A 24569-nucleotide genomic window follows, 5' to 3' on the forward strand; every position below is an offset into this window, starting at 1 on the left:
GGGGGGCGGGGGGGGGGAGGCGGCGAGGGGGAGGGGAGGGAGCGGGCGAGGGAGGGCGACAGCGAGGAGCGCGCGAATGCGAGAGAGGGAGGAAGAGAGGGGAGAGAAGCAAAAGGGAAGGGAAGCGCCGCGGTGGCGGCGGCGGCGCGGAGGCCCGGCGGCCGCGGCGGCTCCGGCCCGCACGTGGGTGTCCGGCGCCCGGGGCGCTCCCCCCGCGCCGGTCGGGACTCTGTTTCCCCCCCTCGCGCCGCGCCGCCCCGCCCCGGCCGCTGCCCACAAACTTTCCTCTCCGCGCGGGGGACGCTGCGGCGCGTCCCCCCAGCCGGGCCCGGGGAGGGCTGCGCGCCGCCGCAGGGGGGTCGGGGCGCCCCCAGAGGGCAGCCAGCCGCCGCACGCAGGGCGCCGCGGGGCCCCCAGCCGGCCGGCGTCGGGGCGCCGCGGGCCGGGGACCTGTTGAAGGCGCTTGCCGCCGGGTGGGGTCCCCACGGCCTGTCTTTCGCCTCCCTGGCCTCAGTTCCCCTTCCTCGTCGCCCACTCTCTCCGTCTCCTCGCGGTCATTGTGCTAATTGGACGGAGCGGTGGGGTGTGATCGCCGGCGTCAAATGAGGGGCCCCGAGGCTGCCAGGCGGGCGCGGGGACCCGGGGACCGCCGGGGCAGCCCCTGCAGGCGCGCAGATCCCACAGATCCGGCCCTGGTGCCACCGCCCCCCTAACCGCGGACTTGCCAACTAGTGCGTATCGGGTTTTTTCCAACTTGCCTTTTAAGATGACTTTTATGGTCGCTGCAACTGCTTCCTTCCAGTCTGAGCTGTAGTTTGGAAAGATGTAAGAGGCCGGGGAGGTGCTTGCGTGGGTTTTCACTAACCCGAAACGGTCATTAATGTGCTTCTAAGCTCTGCGATGGTTCGAGCAAGGCGTCGCCGAAGCCTGGGTGCGTTTTCACAGGGACACTGCGAGATGCTTGTTCTTCCCGGGCTGAGCGGTCCGGTGAGGGACCATCCCGGTGGCCCACCCTTGACCTGCGGGCCGAGCGCCCAAACTGCTTAGGGCACCCCGAGCGCCTTTATTTCTGTGCAAAATGGAAACTCCCAGCCGGCGTCGATCTGGAGGGGACGGAACCAGTTCCCGTGGGCGCCTGGGAAATTCGCCAAATTCCCCCACAGGTGTGCGGAGAGGGACTTTGCACCCTTGGGGGTCACCCAGCCAACTTTGAAGCTGCTTTTTCAGTCCTGCCTTTGTACACATGTAAGTAAAAACAGTCAAAGTTCGTTTCTGCCAAATATGGGGTCCAGGGCCTGCATCCCTGTTGTGCCCTCACCGGGGGGCCTTCAAAGGACCCCGTCGGGCCAGGTGGGGGAGGGGAAGAAAGCCACCCCTAATTGTCATTAGACATTAGAAAATGTATTCTTAGTGTTTGTGATCAAAGCCATGCGTCTGATTTTGATTTTTGAGACTTCGTATGGCTGTCCCTTTCTCGTTTGTTTTAAAGCGAAGGTTATTTTCTAGAGCTTTCCTGGTGATTTTGTCTGCTGGCCCCTGGGCCACATGTCACCCCCTGCCAGTCACCTGCCAGTCTGGAAACGGGACCTCGAATTGATCACCTGTAGTTCCAACGGGCATTAGTGCTCCGATAACCCGCAGGACTCGGCTTTCCTGCGTGAGGGCAGTGGGGTAGAACTGCTTGCTTTTGGGTAGGGGGAGTTGGACATTTGGGTCACATGTTCTTCCCGCCAGGCTTGCCTGGTTGCCTGTGTGTCCATGGAGGGAGGTGCAGAGAGAAGAGGAGCAGAGGCTCCCTCTTCTCAGAGCAGATTCCTGGGTGAGTCCTTGTCCCGTGGTGTGTGGCCAGTGGGCTCTTGGTTCTGTCCTTGGGTCACTTCCATTCCAACCAGGCATTCCTACCAAGGAGACTTATTTTAGGCTCGCTGTCTGGGGACAAGAAGACAGACAAGGTCTGGAATGGTTTTCAGGTTGGAGGAAGGGAGTCTAATGGGATCACCAGAGATTTTGCGTGCCTTCTGTTTTAGGTTTGCCTTGTGGCCTAGAGATATTTCTATCAGAGTTGTTCTTGGAAAGCTGCAGTGTGAAGTTAGAAGGGAGTAAATAAATAAAGGAGGAGCCAGGTGCATCTCAGAGGATGCTCCTCGTCTGGCTTGCTCACTCTCGGGTACCCAGGGCAGGGGCTCGTGTTTGTGGATTAAGGAATCTGACTCTGGGGACTCTCGTGTTAGTGGTGGTTGATCCCAGCCCTTAGACTTCAAAGCTGGAGGGGGACCTTAGAGGTTGTCTAAAAGAGACTGAGGCTTGAGAAAAACTCCATGCCGGAGACCACACAGTAAGTGGCAGAGCCGGCCCTGGAACAGGAGCTTTCAGAGCCCACCCTCAGCGCTCTTAACAAGGCCACTGCTGCCTCTGCTCCTGCTGGGGAATCCCAATCAGGCTCCGTCCAGAGAATGTGGCTGTGAGAACGTGAAACCGTGGGTTGTGCTGCCCGTGTGAGACAGGTGGATGGAGCACCTTGTTTCCCAGGGGGGTTATACGTACTGTTCTGGAGGATATGGCGGGCCAGCGGGACTCCTGGGGGGATCCAGGGACTGCGCTGTACTAACACGCACTTCTTCAAAGTCCCCCGGTTCAGCAGGGCAGCAGTGTAGTTCTCGGGACGTTCCCAAGTCACACAGCACTTTTTGATCTGGTTGCTTTCTTCGTGCTTTGTACTTGTGTGTGGTTTACTTAGGATTGGTCCAGGGAGAAGGATGGGGATGTGAGGAAGGGCCAGAGACCTCCCACTGGAATGGCAGTTCCTGAGGGTGGGTGTCTTTCTTTGTTCATTGCTGAGCCCCTGGGCCTAGAACAGGGCCTGGCACATAGTAGGCCCTTGATAAATACTTGTTGAAAAGATGTCATTAGGCATTAGGAAGATTTGTCTCCTGAAGGAACCCGTGAGTGATGCACAGAGGCAGGGACCAGGGAGGTGATTGATGGGAGCTGCAGAGTTTTGCAGTGAGTCGTTGTTTCAGACACGCGCCAGGCAGGTAAGGCAGGAGGGGCTGGGAAGAGAAAATCCTGGATGGGGTGGAGCCACTGGGTGGAGACTTGTGCCAAACAATAGAGAGATCTTGAATTGGACTGGAGATGGGGAGAATAATAATAATCGTCTGTCTTGGGTCTGGCTTGGCTAAGCGCTTTGTGTGTCTCATCTCCCTTAGTCCTCACAGGTGCTAGCTACTGCACTGTTAGCCCCGTTTGGCAGAGTGGGAAACTGGAGCACAGAGGACTTGAGTAACTCATCCGAGGATGCACAGCTGGTATCTGAACCCAGGCAAACTGACTTCAAACTTCGCCTCCTAGAATGAGGATGAGGTCAGACATCTCTGCCTGCACCAAGGAGCCGGGCATTCAGAGCTCTGGGGTTCCTCAAAAGGATAGCAGAGAAAACCTGGAAGAGAAATTGCTGGTCTGCTGCAGAGAGAGGTGGTCAGGGCACATGCCTTCTGCCCCCTGTGCCAGGGCCTCGCAGCGCCCAAAGCCTATCAGGGAATGCTTATTGGGGGGCCTACCTATTCCCCCAGCAGGGCGGCTAGTACCAGATCAGGATTATTTTGCACTTGATAAAGATTTAGGAGGTTTTTTTTTTTAAGATTGCTTTTCAACTTAAATTTTAGTTGGCACGTATTTGAAACCGGTAGGAATTTTAAAGGCAGAAATGTCCCTGTTAGCCTTGGAGACCTGCTGAAGGCGTTTTCCACGAGAATAAGCCCTACCCTCCTACTCCAGGATGCCCATCCAGGCTCTTCCCGACCACAGCAGCTTCCCTTTTATTGCTGGTCTGCTGGGTCCGTCCGTGTGGAGCATACAGTCTCCCTAGGAGACACACGTTAAATTAATAATTGCACAAATACTCTTTAATTACAGTTGTTATAAGTGCTTCAAAGGAAGAAGTACAGAGGCCGTGGGAGCTGATGATCAGAGAGGACAGGGATGGGAGGCTCCCTTGAAGAAGGGACGTTAACCAGCCACGGGAAGGGGGCGTGAAGAAGCTTTAACCAGGGTAAGGCAGTCCCTCCACCTCGATGTGTAATCTCTTGCTCCTCTGTATGTGGTTTGTGCACCAGCAATGTCAGCGTCACCTGGGACCTTGTCAAAATGCAGAGGCTCGGGCCCACCCCGGACCTGCTAACGCTGCGTTTTGACAAGATTCCCTTGCATGGTAGAGTCTGAGAAGTGCTGATGCAATCGAAGTACTGAGCTGGAAGGTTCTCGGCTCTGCTGTGAATGTGTCGGGTGACCTCAGGCAAGTCACTTCTCTGGGTAACGAGGGAATTAGGTCGTCTCGCAGGTTCCTGTGGCTTCTCCGATCTCTGGCTTTTGTTGGTTTGTGCTGTCCCCAAGCTTATCGAGGGTAAGGACGCAGCACCGTCCTCTGTGGTGCCTTTGGTGGGGGCTGGTGGGCGCTGGTCCATGCTCTGGTCTGACTTCAGTAATCGCCGAAGAGGGGCCGGACCGTCAGAGCTTTGGGGAAGGATGGGAATAATTCACAAAAAGCATGTGGAGTTTTGTTGCACGAGAGAGTGTCTTAAGGTGACCCAGAGATGATTTGACCTGAAGCGTGAGAAAAACTGGCAAATCAAAAGGGCTTTGGAGAAGAAAGGTGTAACGTTTCTGTCAAAAAGCAGAACCTAAACCGAGGGAAGGAGGAACCTGCCTGTGAACATGAGACTTGAAGAACGGGTACAGCGTTTTGTCTCTGAGATCCTCACATGGCTGTAGGGAGGTCCAGAGGGCTGAGCCCGGGGCTCCTTGACCCTCGCCGGCTGTGGGTGGGCTTCAGGTGCACCTGCAGCCATGCAGAGGGTTACTGTGGGTCCACTTTCCTGGGGAGAGGACCTGTAGCTTTCGCCAGCCTCCCAGGGGTCTTCGTCCTCCCAGAACGAAGGGCAAATGCCTTCCTTGACTGATGTCGCCTGGCTCTTTTATTATACAGCACTTATTCTGTGCCAGGCACTGTTCTAAGCACTTTCCGTTTCTTAGCTTGTTTAGGTTGAATAACTTTCCGGAAGTCACACACCTGGGAATTGTCAGAACCAGGACTGGCACCCAGGCAGTCAGGCCCCAGAGTCGCTGCTCGCAAAGCCTGCCTTAGTGACAGGGCAGCTGGTACTGAGGGAGTTCTTTTTGGTAGAACAGAAATTGAGATTACAGAGGCCCCCACTTTACAAGGAAGTGTCTCCCAATTGTTCACGCATAAAACAGAAAGCATTTTCCTCCGGAAACAGGTTACGAACAGCATCAGGTTGCCAGGCTAGCCCGTGAGAGCCTGTATGACTGTTGGGCCCAACTCGTGCCTGTTTGCAAAGATTGAGAAAACAAGACTGTGGGAGTACTCCATTAAACATTCTTGGATCAGACAGAAGGAGCTTGAAGAATTGCACCATCAAATAAGGGGAGTGAGATGGTAGCAGGAAATTGGGGTAGATTCTGACAGGACTTAAAGGGTCGTAGAGGCCAAAGCAGGGCCAAATGTATGTGGAATCAGCAGCTTCAAAAGGGAAAATAACTGGTTTTTATTACCTACTAATTAATGTGTGTAGACCTGCCCCTTCCCCCATCCCTAGTGCCTTGCCCCGAGGACAGAGGCCTTTTGTCTTTTATTCATTTCTGTGTGATTTGAATTTTTATCGGGGCGTATTATCTCTATAATCTATATATTTGTAAATGGAGAAGACGGTCTGTTAGAAGTGGGTCGGCCTCCAGGGGAGCGTTCGTTCTGTCTTCTACAACCATCATCGTAAAGGAGCTCCCGATATTAAATAAATGAGCTCTATTGTGTGTATGTTTTGGGAGTACAGAGAGAACTGTTGGAAACATGAGGATTTTCAGCGCAGTCGGAAGCTGAGAATAAGAGACCACCGTGTGGCCCAGCTGCCCTCCCTTTCTGCCTCCCCCCACCTGCCCCCCCAGTGTGGAGTAACTAGGGAACCAAGTCCGGTGAGCACGGTCACTGTGGGAGGCAGGCAAGTCCACCCTCCAGATCTCCGTGGCAAACAGCAACTTCTGTGATGACTCTTGGTTATGTGCGTTTTGTCTTCTGGGTGGTGCCTGAATGCCATCGCTGACCCATCCCATTCCCAGGCGGGCAGCAATGAAATGGGCTTCCCGATGGGGAAAGCTGTTCTGCATGTGTTTGGTAAAAAATAAAAGCCAAACGTTAGTAGCTGTTTTGTGCGGCACATCAGAATGTCCTCACAAGGACCACGTCCGAGCCGGCTGCTCAGTAAGCATCAGGGACCCTTTGGAGACTGGCGGTGCTGGTGGGTTAACCCCACCCTGTGATGTCCCATCCTGGGGCCTCCAGGCCCGCAGCCTCTCCTCCCATCTATTCACTATCCTCAGACCACTGTGGACTTGCCATTAGCCGCAAGCAGATCACCTCTGAAATTCTGAGCTCTTCCTGTCCCCTGACTGCACAGCCCTCCTTGGAGCAACCCTGCCTACGCTCGCCCCAACCTGGGAAACCTGTGCCTACCCACCTGGGCCACGCGCCCACCGTCAGCCCCACCCCTCGCTCCCATGCCCTGCCCTGGCTGCCTCCCTAGGACCCAACACTGGGCCTCCTCCCTGCTTCCTCTCTCCCCACTCCTCTGCAGCTCCGAAACAGCAGAGTATCTCACCCCTACTCTGACCTGCTCTCCAGAAGTCCTGGTCGCCTCCTAATTGGACCTGGTGGCCCATGTTGTGACCTCTGCTTACCTGACTTCTCCGGAGCAGGTCCTGTCCCAGAGAGTCTTGCCCCCGTGGGCTCTGAGCCCTCTTCCTACCTCTCTGATCCTACTTTTTCTGCCACCTCCCCCTCTCCTGGCCACCCTTTGGTGCCTCAGCCATGGTTCTCTGCTGCTTGCTTCCCTTCCGTGTCTGTGGTTTCAGCCTGCACGGCGAGGACTCTTGGCCTGTGTCCCTGTCCTCGTGTCTCCTGTAAACAGCTTAGAGCTGGGTGTACATTTGTTATGGTTTGGGACATATGTGGATTTCTTTCTACCTTCTTATTTTGGGCTTTCTGTTTCTTTTTCTGATTCTTCTCTGTTCATTCTTTCGTTTAAATTAATTGAAAGGGTTTTTTTTCTTTACCCCATTTTTTCTCTTTACTGCTTTGGAACTTATATGCTCTAGTTCTCTTCTTTTGATGCGTGCAGACTGCATAAGGCTTAAAGTTCATTGATGTCTGTATCTTTTTCCAAACAATACAGAGGCCTCGGGATGCTTTACATAAAGTCACTGTCATCCCTGCTCACATTCAGTGTCACACAGTGAGTTAGCTCCATCTCGTTTCACTCTTCAATACCACAGATTGGGCATTATTTTTAATGTTCTATATGCTTGGTTAACCTTTGCTTTGATTTTCCACATATTTACCATTTTGTTTACTCCTATTTCTCCTTGCATCTCAGGCCTTCTTTCTGGGACCAGAACATCATATGGTGAGGGTCTTCTAATCAGAAACTTTCAGTTCTTGTTTGGCTGACATTTCATTTCATGCTTATTGTTAAAAGATTGTTTTGCTGGGTATAAAACAGTTTGATGGTTATTTTCTCTGAGTATTTAAAGATGGTATTCCCCTGTCTTCTGGCTTTTGTTGTTGATGTTGAGAAGTTGGTAGCCCAATTATTGTTCTTTTTAGGTAATTTCTTCTCTCTGGTTGTTGTTTTGGTGGTGGTAGTGGTGATGGTGGTGGTGTGTGCATGCACACACGTGTGTGTATGTGTGTTTTGCAGTTCACTGTAATATATTTAGGAGTGGGTTTTATTTTATTTGGCTAAAGATTCATTGGGCTTACTGAAACCAAAGCTTGGTGCCTTTTATCAGTTCTAGAAAATCTTCAGCGTTTATCTCTTTGAATATTGTCTCTCCGTCATTATCTCTTTCTAGTCTCTGCTTTGGAACTCCACGGAGATGTGTGTTAGAGCTTATTCCATCCTTTACGTCCCTTAAGTTATTTTTTTTTATTTATTATCTTTTGGGCTTTTTGTATTGTTTTCTGGGTAATTTCTTATTTCTCTTCCAGTTCACTAGTTCTCCCTTCAGTTATCTCTAATTTTCCATTTAGCCCTTCCACTGAGGTATTTTTATTATCAATATTAACTCATGGGTTTTAATATATTTGATGGTGTTTCAATTCATTTCAGTTATTCTCTTTGGTTCTCATCTTTTAAGTTTGTAATCTGGATGGTCAGATTTTTTATTTCTGTGTTCCTGTTTTATCCTTTTTAAAATATGCATGATCTTTTTTTTTTTTTTAACAATCTCCTTCTCCTTACTTGTGTTTTTAAATCCCCATTTTATTCCCTTAATCATATTAAACATATGTATTTTGTATCCAGTAATTCCAGCCTCCGAAGTATTTGCAAGTATGGTTCTATTATTTAATGCTTCTGCTGATTGCCACTCATGAGGGCTTGTTTCCTTACGTGTTTCATGATTTTTGATTGTGAGCTTATGTTTGTTAGAATTCTATCTGTGATGGGGCTGGCCCCATGGCCGAGTGGTTAGGTTCGCACGCTCTGCTGCAGGCGGCCCAGTGTTTCATTGGTTTGAATCCTGGGCGCGGACATGGCACTGCTCATCAAACCACACTGAGGCAGCGTCCCACATGCCACAATGAAGAATATAATACAACTATGTACCAGGGGGCTTTGGGGAGAAAAAGGAAAAAATAAAATCTTTAAAAAAAATAAAGAAGAATTCTATCTGTGAGAATTCTTCGAGGTGTGGGATGAGAGTACATTCTTCCAGGAAGGAAACATGTTACCTTCTGCGAGACACCTCAAGGCCCTCAGATGGGTCCATTGTTTTTAATAACTCTTAGCTTGCAGTTTTGAGGACCAGAGCCCAAACCCACACGAGGGCCACCAATGACCACAGATTCTCAAAGGAACCTTTTTTTTTGAAACTCCACCCACAGCTAACACTAAGCTAAATTACTTTCTTCCAGACACCCCGCTTGGTTCCACTGTTCTCTTATTGCCAAATTCCTTCTCTCCATATTCAGACAAAGTCCTAGTCCATGTCAGGGCCAATGAAAAACTCTGCATCTTCTGAGCCTTCCCCATGCCATCCCTTGCAGAATTAGCCAGTCCTTCCACATTCATTGGCTACTGTCACCTTACCTCTTAGTCTGTCAATATGTGTGGTCAGACCCCACACTGGCCTCTGAGCTTCTTGAAAGCTCAGAACTCTGTCATTTATTTCTGGAGCCCCAGTGCCTGGTTCACTGTTGGGCAGAGTAGTTGCTTAATAGGTATCTATTGATTGAACAGAATTTATAACAAAATCAATACTCCTCTTCCTGAATAGTAATTTTTTTTAAAGTCACAAGCACTAACCTACCCCAAGATCTTGGCTAAGTCCAGTTCACCTCTTTAGATCTCGGCGTCCTTAGCTGTCAAATGGAGCGGTGCTTCTGAGATCTCTGCGTGCTCTGAGATACTGAGATTCAACGTAACTGTTGGTCAGGGTGACATGGATCAACTCTGGCTCACAAATGGGCTGAAGGAACAGGAGGGCTGTGGAGAGAGAGATCACAATTCTGAGGTCACGGGGCATGAGTTGGAAGAGAAGAAAGAGAAGGGACTCAAAGGTAAATTAATATGAAAGAAAGATGGCATTTTAAACTTTGTGACTTGAGACAACTTGATGGCTGTCTAAAAAATGAACACATTATAACAAAATTAATTTCAGATGGATTAAAGATGGTAAATAGAAAAAATGAACTCAAGGAAAATACCTCCTAAAATTGACTTAAAACTCAGAAACCGTAGAAGAAAAGATTAATGTATTTGACTTTGTACAAGTAAAAAATTTCTGTGACGAAATCAACATAAAACAGTCAAAAAAGTCTCATACTTCTCAAAACTGGGAAAACATTTGGCAACATATATCAGAGATAGAGCTAATACCCTTAATACCTAAAGAGCCCCTACAGATCTATAAGAAAAAGACCATTGACCCAATTTTTAAAATGGGCTAAAAATGTGAATGGTTCACAGAAAAGGCAGTATAAGTGGTTCTTAACCACATAAGAACGTGTTCAGCCCACTGGTAATAAGAGAAATGCAAGTCAACTCTGCTATGGAGAAGTGACACTGGGAACAGATACTTTCATAATTGTCGATAGAGTGTAAACTGATACAACCTGTATAGGGAAGATTTCGATGGTACTTATTAAAATTAAAAGTGCGCAAGCCATTGCACTTCTGGGAATTCCTCTCACAGATATGAGCGTACATGCAAAATGATGCATTTTTCAAGATACTTCATTGCATCATTGCTTGTAAAAGAAAAAAAAAGGAAACAACCTTAATGTCTGTCAGCGGAAAACTGGTAAATAAATTATCCTACAACCGTACAGTGCAGTTCTGTGCAGCTGGAGAAGACAATGGGAAAGCTCCCTAGGCATGGGTGTGGCTGCTCAGATCGTTTCTTAAATGAGCGAGTAAGGAACAGAATGCCTGGCTCGGCACTGGTTCTGCAAGGACACGTAGGAGTCTGGTAACAGGGTTTCCCACTGCGGGGGCTGACTTTTCATTGCGTGCCTTTTTCTACGTTTTGAATTTTGTACCTTGAGCATATACTACCTAATTTGAAAAAATATTTTAAAGAAGGAAAGAAGGAGGTTAGGGTGGGAAAAAGGGAGGGAGGGAGGGAAGAAGGCTCTCACCTTTGCTCTGCATCTTCTCATTGGCTATTTTAGTTACTCTCCTCAGCAACCGTGACTGAGGCTACCTTTCTTTTTTTTTTTGAGGAAGATTAGCCCTGAGCTAACATGCGCTGCCACTCCTCCTCTTTTTACTAAGGAAGATGGGCCCTAAGCTAACATTTGTGCCCATCTTCCTCTATTTTATATGTTGGACGCCTACCGCAGCATGGCTTGAGGAGCAGTGCGTAGGTGCGTGCCTGGGATCCGAGCTCGCAAACCACAGGGCCACTGATATGGAGCGTGCAAACTTAACCATCATGCCACCAGGCCAGCCCCTAGGCTACCATTTTTATAGACCAAGAAGCTGAAGCTCAGACTTCTGAAGTGACTTGCCCCAGGTTCGTGGAGAGAGCCTGGGAACCTGGCATGGACTCCAGTTCTCACTCCAGAACCATTGGGCTCGTGTCTGTAGGTCAGTATTTTCTTTTCTTGTTTCCTTCCTTTATTTTTAACCGACATCTCATTGGTCTGGGACCAGTGGCTGTACACCATGGCCTAGGCTCCTCCGTCCCAGGGGACAGAGTGTGAGGTTCCATCCTGCCTCCTCCAGCTGTCTTGCTGGCTCACGAGTGCCTCCGGGGCAAAGCTCAGGCAGTAGGTAGTAGAGCCAGCCCAGAACCCAGCCAGCCACATCAGACACAGGGAGGAGGATCAGGAATGGGCTTTGAAGTTCCCAGCTTTTATCAGAGTGTCTGAACCTGAACATTATGTCAAGGGAGCTTTTATTACTGTCTGTGAACTGGCCTCAGGTAGGTACCAGCTGCTGCCAGGTGCCAAGGGAGCACTTCCTGCTGCCTCCACTTTGTTCCATGGCGGGGAAGTTTTCGGGGCTAAAGGCACTTGGTACTTGGAAGATTCTGGAAGAATAACTTTTTCTGTCTATTTTTCTATTGAGAGGTGCAGTTGGATGGCATCTCTTTAATTAAAGGGAGGGAGCGTGGTTTTTTGTCTCACAGAAACACCTGTGCCGTTTTCAAAGTAACGTATTGCCTGCTTCCTCTTTGCTGAAGGGCAGTGCTGTATGGAGAACAAAGCTAAAGGTGTTGGCCATATATAATAGAAGGCAGTAATTTATAGGATACAGCTTCACCTGGGGGGAGAATTTGATGTTTTTAAGAGATACAAAATCATCCAGCACCACCTGTCCTGGTGTGTGGTGTTGTATTTATTCTCTAAGTTGGAGTCATTTCTTAAGAAAGAGGAGGGTCCTTTGGGGCTGAGGAATGCTCGTGGGGGTAGGACATCTTCAGGATCCGTGGGCCTGAGCTGGCACATCCAACACCCCATCACCGTGCTCCTTGGCATCTCTAGGGAGCATGCATCCCAATGACCCACCCCGTGTGTGTGTGTTTGGCCAGGGGAAGTGGAAGTGCCTTGACCATCACAGAGCTGCGCCCGTCAAAAGTTTGCACCCAGCTATTGGCTGAATGCACGGATGGATAGGAGCACCCAATAAACATTTCCCAAGGGACGCATTTTGATATTTGAGATAGACTTTAAAGCTTCTGACGGTAAAGAGGACTGGAGAAATTTAGACATCTCCCGTTGCTCCTCAGGTTTTCCTGATGCTTGAATAATTAAGTCCGTGCCCTGTGGAATTTTTCCTTCCTGGGCTCTCGGTCCTCTCTCTCCCGCGCAGAGGCCAGCTTCTGTAAGTGGTACACTCTAAATACTCTTAAGGCCCTCCGAAGTGTTCCCTTCCATTATCTTCTCACACTCTCACTCATTCTCTGTAAGGACTTCTGTGTGACATCAGCTGAGCTCTTTTGCGTCAGCTACACAGCTTAGAATTTCTCTTCCAGACCCCTGTTTTGGGGCTTTGATACCTTCGTGGTAAAAATTCGTTCCGTGTCTCCAGGTAGATGAACAAGTCTCACTCAGGACCTGCCTCTCCTTGATCGAGGACACAAGGAACGCTTGTTCTGCCTTCTCCCACCTTGGCCCCTCTGCTGGCCCTCCTACCCTCCCCCAGCCTGGACGGAGGGTTGGGTCCAGGGTGTCCTGGGGCTCGGCTCCCCGCGTGGCCCTCGCCCCTCCTGCGCTCACCCGGGCCTTCCGGAGGATTTTGATTCCTGCTCACTGGAAACCACCTCTTAGTCCTTGAAAATATTCTTAGGTGGTTTTGAGATGTCTTTGGCCTGTTTTGTTTTCAATCCAGTTCAGATTTGAAGGTCCGAGAAATGAACAGCCCCTTGGATCTTAGATCTCTTCCTTTTGTTTTTCAGAAAATAGCTTTTATTGATTTTTTTTCTTGTTACAAAGAGATTTATAGTTGTCGTAGAAAATTTAGGAAATACAAACAATCGAAGAGAAAAAAATAAAAACCACCTATAATTATTATTTGAGTATATTCTATACCCTTCCAGCATCTTTTTTAATTAAAAAAATGAAATTATACTGTATGTACCATCATGTTAGTTTTTTCTCTTTTTTTTGCTTTTACTTAACAATGCTATTAAAATTTCCATCGTGTTACACATTCTCCACCAGCTTCTTTAAAGGATTGCATGGTATTCTTTTGAACAGATGGACCATAACATATTTAAGCAGTCTCCTACACTGAGGTTGTGTCCTCTTTTTCTCTCTTATAAAGAATGCTGTGGTGAACATCTGTGGGTGTTTTTGCCCACAGCCTTGATTATTTTCTTTGGCTACATTTCTAGAAGGGAATCACCGGGCCAAGGACACATTCTAGAGACTCTGGATTTAGTCGGTTAAATTGGCCTCCAGAAACATAGTATAGTATTTTTGATTCCTTCAGGTGAATACTAAGTCTTATTCTTTTAAAACCTGGTCGTGCGTTTTTAAGACACCGCTTTCGAACTGTTTCACGCAGGTTCGTTCTTAAGAGTGGCTGGCCTGGGAAAGGCCCGAGGGACCCAGGGCACAGCTGATGTGAATGAGAACCTCCTGTTCTTGACCCTCTGTTTGCTGTGGGACTTGAGGGCTGAGGCCAGAGGCCTTTCTTGTCTCCTCTGACCAGGCAGTTGGGCAGGCTTGTGGCTCCCCAGGGAGACCTCGGGGTGCCCATCCTTCCAGTGCCTGGGGCAGAGCTGGCTTTGAGGATTCCAGTCTCTCAGAGAACTTAGGTCTTTGTCCCAAAAGGATGCTCAAAAAACAAACATCCTGCCCTAACTCCATAGACCAAGGCTGGTCCCCCTTGGACCAGCTGGGTTGGTGTTTGCAGGCGGAGGCGGGACGGAAGATCTTCTGTGCAGGCCTCAGACCCTGCCCCACGGGCCCCGCCCGGGGAGTGCCTCTGCCCAGACCTGCAACCCTGGCAGCCCGGCTTCTCAGCCGTCGCCTTGTGGGGGCGGGAGGAGGTTTGATGGAATTACTGAGGAGGAACATTTGCTTAGGCTAAATCATTTGGGCCTTCCCTGTCCAGCTCCTTACTCGCTCTTCCTCCTTCTCTGCTCTCTTCCTCCTCCATACCAGCACATTCTCTCTGGTAGTTGGTGAGGCCTCGGAGGACCTTTCTTGCTTCTCAGCTTCCTTCTTGCCTTTTTGCTCCTGGTGACACCCAGGCTGGTGCCCACCTTATGGACCTGACACGTCCAAGCACATCCCCGAGCTTTCCGAAACTGCATCCGCTCTGCGCCGGGGCCCGGCCCCTCGTCACCCTCCTGTCCAGGCGGTGCTGTCCCAGCCGAGGCCTGGCGCCAGCCTGCCCTGCCTTCTTAGACCTAGTGGGAAGGCCATGGTGGGGGGACGAGCTGCCTCCCCCCGAGAGAGACACAGCGTGCCAGCTGCTGCCCGTTGGGCTACGAAAAACAGAAACACAAAACCCCAGCCCCTTGAGATGGGGGACGATTCCGTTTCTATGAACCTGACAACTCCTGTGCTGGAGACGAGAGGCACGGTTGGGAGAGGGAGGCTGGAGGTTTCCCCTGGGGTGGGCTTTGTTTAAAATTTAATATGCTCTTCCTTTCTCTCGCTGCGCGGGCTTCTAGCTCCTTTGTCATTTTAGCCCCGTTATCTGTCTGGTGGAGGAGATCTCTTATCTGCCCAGGACTGCCTCTCTTCCCGGAACGGCCCATCCCATCCCACACTCTACACACCCCCATTTGTGACAGTGGTACAGGTCCCATCCTGCAACCTTAGAATCCAGTGAAACTTGTCACTTGGCTTCTTAGCCAATTAAGATTTGGGGGAAATGAGTCTATTTTGGACCCATTAAAGGCATAAAGAGTGGGCACCTTGGTGTCCTGTGGGAGAAGGTGTGGCACCCAGCCCTTAGCAGTGTGGCCAGCGCTGGGTCCAAGGGTGGGGGTTTCGGCTCTGGGTGGCCCGAGATGAGTCGAATGTTTGCTCCCATGTGAGTTCCAGCTTCTGACCCGGCACATTCTGGGCCTTGGGGAGTTCTGCAGGACAGAAAGTGGAGCAAACGTAGAAACGCAGAGCTGCTCTCTTCCCCACAGGCAGGAGCAGATCTCAAAGATCGCTCCCCTCAGACGTGGGCTGGGAGGCAAGGGGAGCACCTCAAGCCACAGGTCTCAGGATCAGAGGAGACCTGGCTTTTCCTCTTGGCTCGCTGTCTCCTGGCTCCAGGGATCCAGAACCCCGCCGACCGAGCCTTGGTCTCGCAGCTGTGTAATGGGTCCAAGAGCCTGCTCTTCATGGCTGTGCTCTGTGCTGTGTAATCCATGGTTATCATTGTTGCCCGTGGACCGCGGGGCTGAGAAGTCAGGGAAAAGCCCCGCGCCATCCTCAACCCTCTTTTCTTTTACAGATTTCCCTTGGTTATCTCTCTATTCCTTCATTGAATCAGCACACATTTTACCAAGCAGCTACCATGTGCTAAACTCTGTGACGAAAAGGGGAACAGCATGGTCTCTGTCCCCAGGGATGTGTGCAGCAAGCCCGCCTGGTGGAGGTGGTGTTTCCCTGGGTCTCAGCAGACAAGGGGAGCAGGGGCACTCTGTTGGGGCCCAAAACTTGCAAAGGCAGAAAGAGCAGGCGCATTTGGAGCATCAGTGTTGGTTTGGTGTGGATGGGAGGGAGGGTGTGTAGGTGAGATGGTAGAAGACGGAGCTGGAGGTATAGGTAGGGGCCAATCTGGGAATGTGTCCAAAGGCTTGGACTTCATCCCGAGGCCTGGGGCAGGCACCAGTGGGTGCTGAGCCAAGAAGCCACATGACTCAGGCACTAGGGGACTTGGGGCTTGTGGTGGTGTTAAATCCATGTGGGGAGAGCCCCGTGGAAATGTTGATCTGAGAATTGAGAAACCTTTCAGAGGAGTAAGTATAGTCCTTCTGCTTGTATTCTTTCTCATTTCACCCAAAATTTCTGCTTTTCCCCGGCTGTTTACAGATAATTTACAAAAGCCTGTTTTCTATGCTTGATTGTGTTTCTTAAAACTAACCCCAAGAAATAACCCCAAGTAAAAATTTTCCACCGGAGTGTGTTCTTAATACATATTTATAGTTGCTGAGTTGATGTGAGAATGTAGCCAGTCTGTCAAAATGTTGCACAAGTGCGTGAGACCTTCAGGCTGGCTCCCCCGATCCCAGCCAGGGAAGGAGAAGGACAACGAGTGTTTGCTGAGCACCTGCTCCGGGCCAGGCACTGGCTGGACTTTGAATTCAGGGGACTCTGCAAGAAACCTCATTCCGGACCCATTTCAGAGACAGGGAAACTGAGGTTCATGCAGATGGCCACTTTTAAGGCTTTGCACCTACAAAGGATGGTGGTGGGATTTGAACCCAGGTGCGACTGAGTCCAAAGTTCACACTGCATCTGTTGAACCACCCAACTCCTAGGACACACCAGAAAAGTAAAGCAGGAGATGCAGAGGTGGGTCGGATCAGCCACTGGAGAGCCTGTTGACTTCTTGATAAAAATGAAAGCTAAAACACTTGCCCTCTCCCATTCTCCCTAAGCAAGTTCTGCTGGCTGACACGCGGGGAGCACCCCTTCCCTGGGGAGCGTTCCTCCAAAGGGTAATGGCTGCAAGCCCTTGGCTGTGTTCTGATTCACTGGTTCAACCCACTGTGTAGACACTGCATGGAGCATCGGCAGGAAGCTGGGGCCTGTAAGTGGCATCAGGCTTAAACATAGACATACTTGAAGGTCACTGCCCAGCAAACAGCCAGGGTGGTGGGCAGAGCTCTGCCTGGACGTAGGAAGCCACGGGCAAGGTGGGGGGAGGGGGAGAGGGGCAAGGTTTTTAGAGAAAGGATGTCTGTGGCTCTTTTCCCTGGTGGCATCATGAGACCCTCCTCAACTCCCCTTGCTGAACCCAGACCCAGGCAGTGAGCGTTCCCAGGAGACAGGACACTCCACTGGGGGGCTGGGCACATGCTAGCATCTCTTAGCCCATCACCGCACCTCCTTTGGGCCCTCCCACCTTTGCTTGGCCGTTGTAATTCATTCCCTGTGGGAAAGTGCACCTCCGTCCATATTCTCTTCCCTGACTTTCCAAGAGGGTCTTCCCCACTCTGACTCGGGTGACCCCGGACTCTCCACCAGAGTGGACAGGGCTCATTGGAAGCCGTCAAGACATCTGAAGGCCCCTTCCTCCTGGGCACACGTCTCTCCCTCCTCTCTGCCACTGTCTTCTCACACAGAGGATTTGGGTCAATGAGATGGAGGGCAGAGAAACAGGAGAAAGACCCCAGTGGGAGACGACTCCTGGTAATGGTAATAAACGGGGAGGGGAAGTCAGCCCGGTGGCCGGCAGGGCTCCTGTGCAGTCTTGCGCTCGTTGCGTGCTTGTCAAATGATGGGTCCGCCAGCACCACCTCGCCCCTGCCCTTAACACCTCCGGCCACACACACCTCTTCTCTCTCTCTCTCATCCTTTCTCGCTCCTGCTGCCTCTCCCTCCCATCCCCGCTTTCTTCTCAGGGTGAGCAGTCATGGAGCAGGCTGCTGGGTCTCTGGAGTGTCTGTCACACACACTGACCAGGCAGCTCTGTGGAAGTACGGCCACCCTCCCCTCTGTCCAGAGCTTCTGGGACCGGGGTGAGCAGCAGGACCTGGTGGAACATCTGAGGGGAACATCAGCCACCTTTTCCATTTCCGAGGGCCAGAGTTCCTCTGAATTCAGACGGGCTCTGGCTGTTCACCTTGGGTTGAAAATGCAGGTTTTGGGGTGGGGCCTCAGAGATCACGTTGAGGAAGAAAGAAAAATAAAAGCCCGCATGGATCAACTGTAATACTTGGATCTCGCTGTTTTTTCCCTTTGAGGGAAAACTCCGCCATCCCAGTTTTGGGGTGATGCTCATTTGAGAGTGAGGAGCGTGGAGAGATGAGGGTGGTTCTCCTGGGTGCCCCCCGGGAATGAATTTCCTTTTCCTCCAGAGCCAGAGTGACTGTGGGACCCTCACAGGGCCACCATCTTCAGGTGTCAATGCTGTTTGGGGTCCAAGTCCAATTATTTCTCAAGTTCTTCCTGGTAATTTCTTACCTCTCTGGCCAGGGGGAGCTTTGCAAAGACAAAGCTCAGAGCAGATCATTTCTGCTACCAAACCTTAGGCAAATAAACATTTAAAGAAATCTTGTTATTAAAGTAGTAAGTCTTAGAGAGAAGGTTTGAGGGGGTTGGGCCAGTGGCATAGTGGTTAAGTTTGCACGCTCCGCTTCAGCGGCCTAGGGTTTCGCCAGTTCAGATCCTGGGCACAGATCTACACACTGCTCATCAAGCCATGCTGTGGCAGCATCCCACGTAGAAGAACTAGAAGGACTTACAACTATGTACTGGGGCTTTGGGGAGGGGAAAAAAAGAGAGGAAGATTGGCGACAGATGTTAGCTCAGGGCCAATCTTCCTCACCAAGAAAAGCATACCTTCAAAAAAAAAAAAAAGAAAGTTTGAAAATACAGAAGAGTGTAAAGAAAGTAAAAATTCTCCATAATCTCAACAATGAGGAATGACCCACACTGTCTAGAACCTTTATATATTTCCTCACTGTCCTTTGGAATGCACATATGAAAATATACTGTATTTTAAACATGGTTACAAGCATGTTGAACTTTACAGCCTTTTTCCTTTGACATCACAAACATTATGGCAAGCAAAAATTTTTAAAAAGCACTTGAGCTTTGCGAGCGAGCATATGCTTTGCAAACATTTCTGTCAGCCACCAGTAAGCAACTTGTAAGAAACCACGTGCTACCCAAAACAGAAATTGTGCCAGTCTGGGAGTCCTTTGTTCACCATGCAGTAAACCTAGCCAAAATACTGTAAATTTAAACAGACTAAAACTAAAACCCAACCACTTGAAAAAATTTAAAACATTCTCCTAAATTGCTTTTGGGTCAAGGAAGAAATAAAGAATATAGTGACGAGTATTTAGAAAGCATTGAAACCCAGAATGCCATGTAACCAAACCTGTGGGAGATATTCTCATAGCCTTAAATGCTTTTATTATTAAAAAGAGAGAGAGAGAAAGAATAAACCAAGCATTCAGCCTGAGATCTTAGGGAAAAAAAGAATGAAAAACAGCCCCTGAGGAAAACGGGAAGGAAAAAAAGAGTAAAGATAAAAGCAGAAATAAATGAATTAGAAAACAGGAACAGTGAAATTAGCAAACATATCCAAGAGCTGGTTCTGTTTTTAAACAAACAATAAAGTAGACTAACCTCTGGCAAATCTACTGAGAAATAAAAGAGAGAAAAGAAAAAAATAATAAGAATGAGAAAAGGGGACATTGCAATAGATAGATTTTTAAAAATAGAAATGTATGCACAATAGGCTCAAATTTGAAAATCTCAAATGAATCCTTTTCTGAAAATGTATGTTGCCAATTGAGAAAAAATTTGTGATCGTATCAAAGCACTGCCCCCTCTACCCAAAGAAGACCCTGGTCCCAAGTGTTTTTGCTAGGTAATTATTTCCAATTTGATAATGCTGATAACGTTAAGCTCTTCCGTGGCTTAGCAAAAGATGGAGAGCTCTCCAATTCATTCTACAAAGCAAAATAAACCTGATATTAAACATGGCAAAGAGACCATATTCAAGAATGAAAATGCTGTGTCGGAAATAGAATTCAAGAATATATTAAACAAGTCTTCCACCGTAACCCAGTCAGGCAAGGAGAGGGGAACTGTCGATATTAGAAAAGCTTAATATAGTAACCACGTCATGCTAATGGGTGAAAGCAGTAAAACGGGATTGGGTCCAATGTATGTGGAGGAAAATTGATTAAAATCGAATAACCATTTCTACCTAATCAATACACCGAAAAAGGAATAGAAGGGTGCCTTCTTAGCATGATTAAGAATACCTATTTCAAACCAATAGCCAATGTGATCGTGAACAGTGAAAGACCAGAGGCATTCCTATTGGAACCAGTAACAAATTGCATCACGTCGCCATCACTATTTAACATTGCCTTTAAAATTCTAGTCAACATGAGAACACTGAAACAGAAGCACGTTATAAAGGAGGAGGAAACGTAACAGCATGCACAATTTATACCAAACTTTGGACTAGAGGTTGATTTCTAAAGTTTAGAAATCAAAAATCCTCAAAAAATTCAGCAGATTTGACTACATTTTAAAAAATCGTAACTCCTATGTGAAGTCTACAAGACAACTGAGAGCCTGGGGGAAAGAAAGATCTTATCAGAAGACACGGAAAGGGTTAGTATTTTAATTCTACCAAGATCCTATACATATGAGTTTTAAAAATCAAAATTTAAGCTTGAAGACAAAGTGAACACTATATAATTAGCAATAAATACCCAACCTAAATGCCAGATGATGGCCTCCTTGAGGTCAGGAACCAGGTCAATTCACTGCATGACAGATACTGTATTGAATTTATATTTGTCGAGCAAATCCATGAAGGCAGTGCAAGTTTTAGAGTATGATTCCATTTTTTACCTTTTAAATTAGAGGTTTTCTTCAAGCTTTTATGGTGAAAATTTTCAAATATATAGAAAAGTTGAAAGAATAGTCCAGTAAATACTCATACACCCACGCCTGGAGATAACAGATGCTAACATTGGCCATATTTGCTTCATCCATGCATGTATATATTTTTTTCCTGAACCTTTTTTTTTTTTGAGGAAGATTAGCCCTGAGCTAACATCTGCCGCCAACCCTCCTCTTTCTGCTGAGGAAGACTGACCCTGAGCTAACACCTGTGCCCATCTTCCTCTACTTCATATGCGGGACGCCTGCCACAGCATGGCTTGCCACACGGTGCTATGTCCGCACCCGGGATCCGAACCGGCGAACCCCAGCCCACCAAAGTGGAACGTGCCAACTTAAACCTCTGCACCACTGGGCTGGCCCCATCTGAACCATTTTTAAGTAATTTGCAGAACACATATCACTTTTTCCCTGAATACGTCAGTTCGTGAATCCTAAATCTCCCAAAATTTAGCACTCTGTGGGGAGGTTTTGGAAGCTGCTGCACCGTGCTCCAAGGGGGTCTGTGCACATCGCCCTAGTCCTTGAGAAAGTGTTCAGTGCGCACAGGCGTGACCGTCTGACATGTAAGAGCAAAGAAAGCACACATTCATTATCAGGCCCTGTGCTGGGTGTTTGACGGATGGTCTCCTGTTTGATCCTCTCCACGACGGTATGAAGGAGACGTTATGCCCATTTTGGAGGAAGTTGAAGTTCAGAGAGGTTAAGTAACTTGCTCAAGTGCACACAGTGGCATTCTTCACCCCAGGCCCATTTGACACCATGGGATTATACAACACTTACCTCTCCTCTGTATCTTCTTCTCTGCATGAATGCATGAAGGCATTTCGTGGGCAGTGTGGACAAATCGGAAGCCATCTGAATGTCCTGCAGTGCGGGAATGAGCGGGCAGACGGTGATCTGTGCACTCGTGTGAATGTTCTGTGTACGAATATTCTGATTATTGATCGTGAACATGCAACATGGAAATTGCATGTGTCGTCCAGGTGAGAGAAAACAAGCAGGACAAGAGCTTATACACACCGTGACCCAAACCATGTGAAAACCACGTGCTTGGAGAGGACCAAGAAGAGATACACAAAAGTGGTTGGGTTAGGATGAGAAGGAGTATTAATTTCTTTTTTCTCTTTCATCTTTTTCAAACTCTTTGCATTGGGTGATTTTGTTAATTTTATAATAGAAATTTTTAACCCAAAATAGCCATTTATACCCACTTTCAAGTGTGTAAGCTCCTGGCAAGGGAAGGCTCTGCTCTGTTGATGGCTATTCTTTCATTTTCCGATGACCAGCCCCATGCCTGACATGTTATGGACGTAATAAATGTGCTGGACGAGTGCCCACTGGGAAACCTCTCCGAGAGGCTTGGCCCAAGAGCGTGTTTGCAGAGAGCTTCCGCCAGCTGGCCTCCGCGAGAGCAAGCGCAGGCCAGGTGTATGTCATGGGCTGGGGTGTTTGCTGGGTGGGGAGCTCTCCTGGTCCAAGCAGAAAGGGGCTGCCAGGGTGTAGGGACCCTTCTGGCCATTCAGCACCACCACGGGCATTTAGTGCTAATAAGAACCATGTGGGATAAACAAACTCCGGCTCATCCGGAAACAGATTTTATGTCATTCTCAGACTTTCAAAATTGATAATAATGTTGTATGAACAGCTGTTATTTATTGTGTGCCTACTAGAGGCCAGGCTAGATGCATTTACAAAACCATTCCCTCGTTTCATTGTCCCAACCACCCTAAGAATTTGCAACTGTTATCTCCCTTTTATCGATGAGGAGACTGAGGCATAGAGGGTTCCAGGGTAAGTCTCAGTTTTGCCAAGAACTTGACTTTCAGCAAACCACAAGCCTTCTGGGCTTTGATTTCCTTGTCTGTGAACAACGGCAGGTGACGCTAGTTGAGTGTCTACTATGTGCCAGGCCCGGCAGAGCGGAGAATGTGAGGCCACCTTCAACAAACAAGCAAACTGGATCAACTCCACTGGCCTGTCTATGCCAGAGCTTCACACAGCACGTTCCCTGGTGGGATAAACCCAGTTGGTTCTGTTTGTTTGGGTTTGTTTTACTTTCCCAAGACCAAATCTTTTGAGCCACTGGTCACACCCCGTCACTCCTGGTTCCTAGACAGCAGGGGCATCTTCAGTGGCCGTGCCATTTGTTATTCCCTGCTGGGGAGCTTGTTAAAATGCGGTTCCCTGTGTCCAGCCCCAAATTCACTGGATCTAGGCGGGACCCAGGAGTCTGCATCTTAAAAGACCTTCAGGTGGTTCCGAGCTGCCAATCCTGTTATGGTCAACTTGGGCCAGCCGTGAACTGTTACAGTGGCCTTTATCCTCTGAGATTAAACCTGCAAATGCTTGGGCTGTTATCAACCGAAGCCCGTTTTCATCTGGAGGGACCCAGCGGCGTTATGAACGTGTGTAAGGATGGCAAATTTTGTACTCTGTACTGGGCACTTGTAAATTTCTCATTGACAGAACATTCTCTTCAAACCTTAGCTCCATGGAGCTCAGCAGGCCACGTGTCGTTGCGTGTAAATTCCAAGAACACTTAAGAAACTTAAATATATTATTTTCTGTCTTTAAGAGAGAAGAGAGGCAGGCGAGATGACCGTGGAAAATGAAACATCCCCAAAAAGTGGCAATCGAGAATGCATGTTTGAAATATTAAGAAAGGGCAGATTTGAGGCTCTCTTACCTATCAGGAGAATTTTCATCTAAGAGGAAAGAATACATCTGCATTTAAAGCTCTTACGTTTAGAAACACTGTCGTGCATTCCTAGGCCAGTGCTACACAAAAGGACGGCCCGTGGACTGATACTGTTCTGCACAGTGTTAGCAAGCCAAGAGAAATCAGAATGAAGCTTAGAAACTCCTAGTTTGACGTTGCCATGACGACATCCAAGCAGGTGATGGCGGCTGCATCTTGAACAGGGTGTGGACCACTGTGAGCATCACTGACTTCGTCTGGCAGTTCACGGGACCTGGAGCTGCCTGTTAGTGTTAATTCTTCAAGGGATTCCAATAAAGCTGATCCTCCACTGCAGAGAGTTTGAGAAGCTCCGGGTATGGTGAAAAATGGTGAGAGTTTGCAGTGGGAGGTGTGCTCTTAAGCTTAAGAGTAGAAAGTAGGAGACGAGTTGGGGAAACGTGGAAGACTTCTCACTCCATCCTCCAGATCCCAACAAGCAGTTCCTGCAGACGGGAGTCCGCTGCCACACCAGCTGGCCGCTCTATTTTGAGCCCTTCCGCTTGTCCCATAGGATTCGTTGAACCCTGGTCATGGAGCCCGTGGGAGAGATTTGCTGCTCCGGGCTGGAGCATGGTGGTTCAAGAGATGGCCTTCGGAGCTGTGACCTTGGTCCACTGACTCTGCTTCTCTACAATTCAGAGTTTAGAAAGGGGAATGACAGTCCCTCCTGGAATGGTTCTCGTGGGAGACAGAAGTAAAATAACATGCCAGGGGCTCCGCACACTGTCTGCACTTGGGGAAGGGAGGGTCTTTCGTGTTGTTTTGTCTACATTATTTGAACAAGTGGATTGCATTGTGGGTCTCCAGGAAGTTGCCAGCCGCCCTCCCTGTTTCCGAGTTCCTGTGTGTGTGCGTGTGCATGTGTGTGTGTGTTCTGTGCCCTTGGTGGTGGTGGCGGTGGTGGTGGGGTTGTCAGGAAACAGCCATCAGTTTCCTGCTGATTAACTCAGTTCCTGGAGGGCCCTCCCTAGCAGCGAGGGAAGCCTGGCCTGCCTCACCGACCTGCTCTCCCGGCTCTTCTGGGAGGCCCACGTGCCCTCCTGCTGCCCAGGGCCCAGGACACCCTCGCAGGCCTGTGGAGCCTGCCTTTGTTCTGGTCCGGGTGCAGCTGCCTCCCGTTTTGCCTGCAGGTGTGTTTCCCTTGCACACCTGGCACCTGTGGGACTTGGGCCTCTTCCAAGTCACCCCCCCCAAGTT

At 49.0% G+C, this 24569-nt stretch overlaps 1 protein-coding gene across 4 annotated transcripts in view; it reads left to right on the forward strand.

The window, feature by feature from the left end:
* Positions 1 to 761: 761 nt before the first annotated feature.
* Positions 762 to 24569, forward strand: part of ZNF710 (zinc finger protein 710) — a 60712-nt gene continuing 36904 nt past the window's right edge. For 2 of the 4 annotated variants that reach the window (XM_046654563.1, XM_046654562.1), the window contains exon 1: positions 762 to 1245. The gene's annotated coding sequence lies outside the window, so the exon portion shown is untranslated. Of the gene's footprint in view, positions 1246 to 3915; positions 4052 to 23207; positions 23702 to 24569 lie in introns of all 4 variants that reach the window. The other 2 variants (XM_046654565.1, XM_046654567.1) reach the window with 2 other exon arrangements.

Source organism: Equus quagga, chromosome 2 (genome assembly GCF_021613505.1).
Source record: "Equus quagga isolate Etosha38 chromosome 2, UCLA_HA_Equagga_1.0, whole genome shotgun sequence".
Classification (NCBI taxonomy): Eukaryota; Metazoa; Chordata; class Mammalia; order Perissodactyla; family Equidae; genus Equus; species Equus quagga.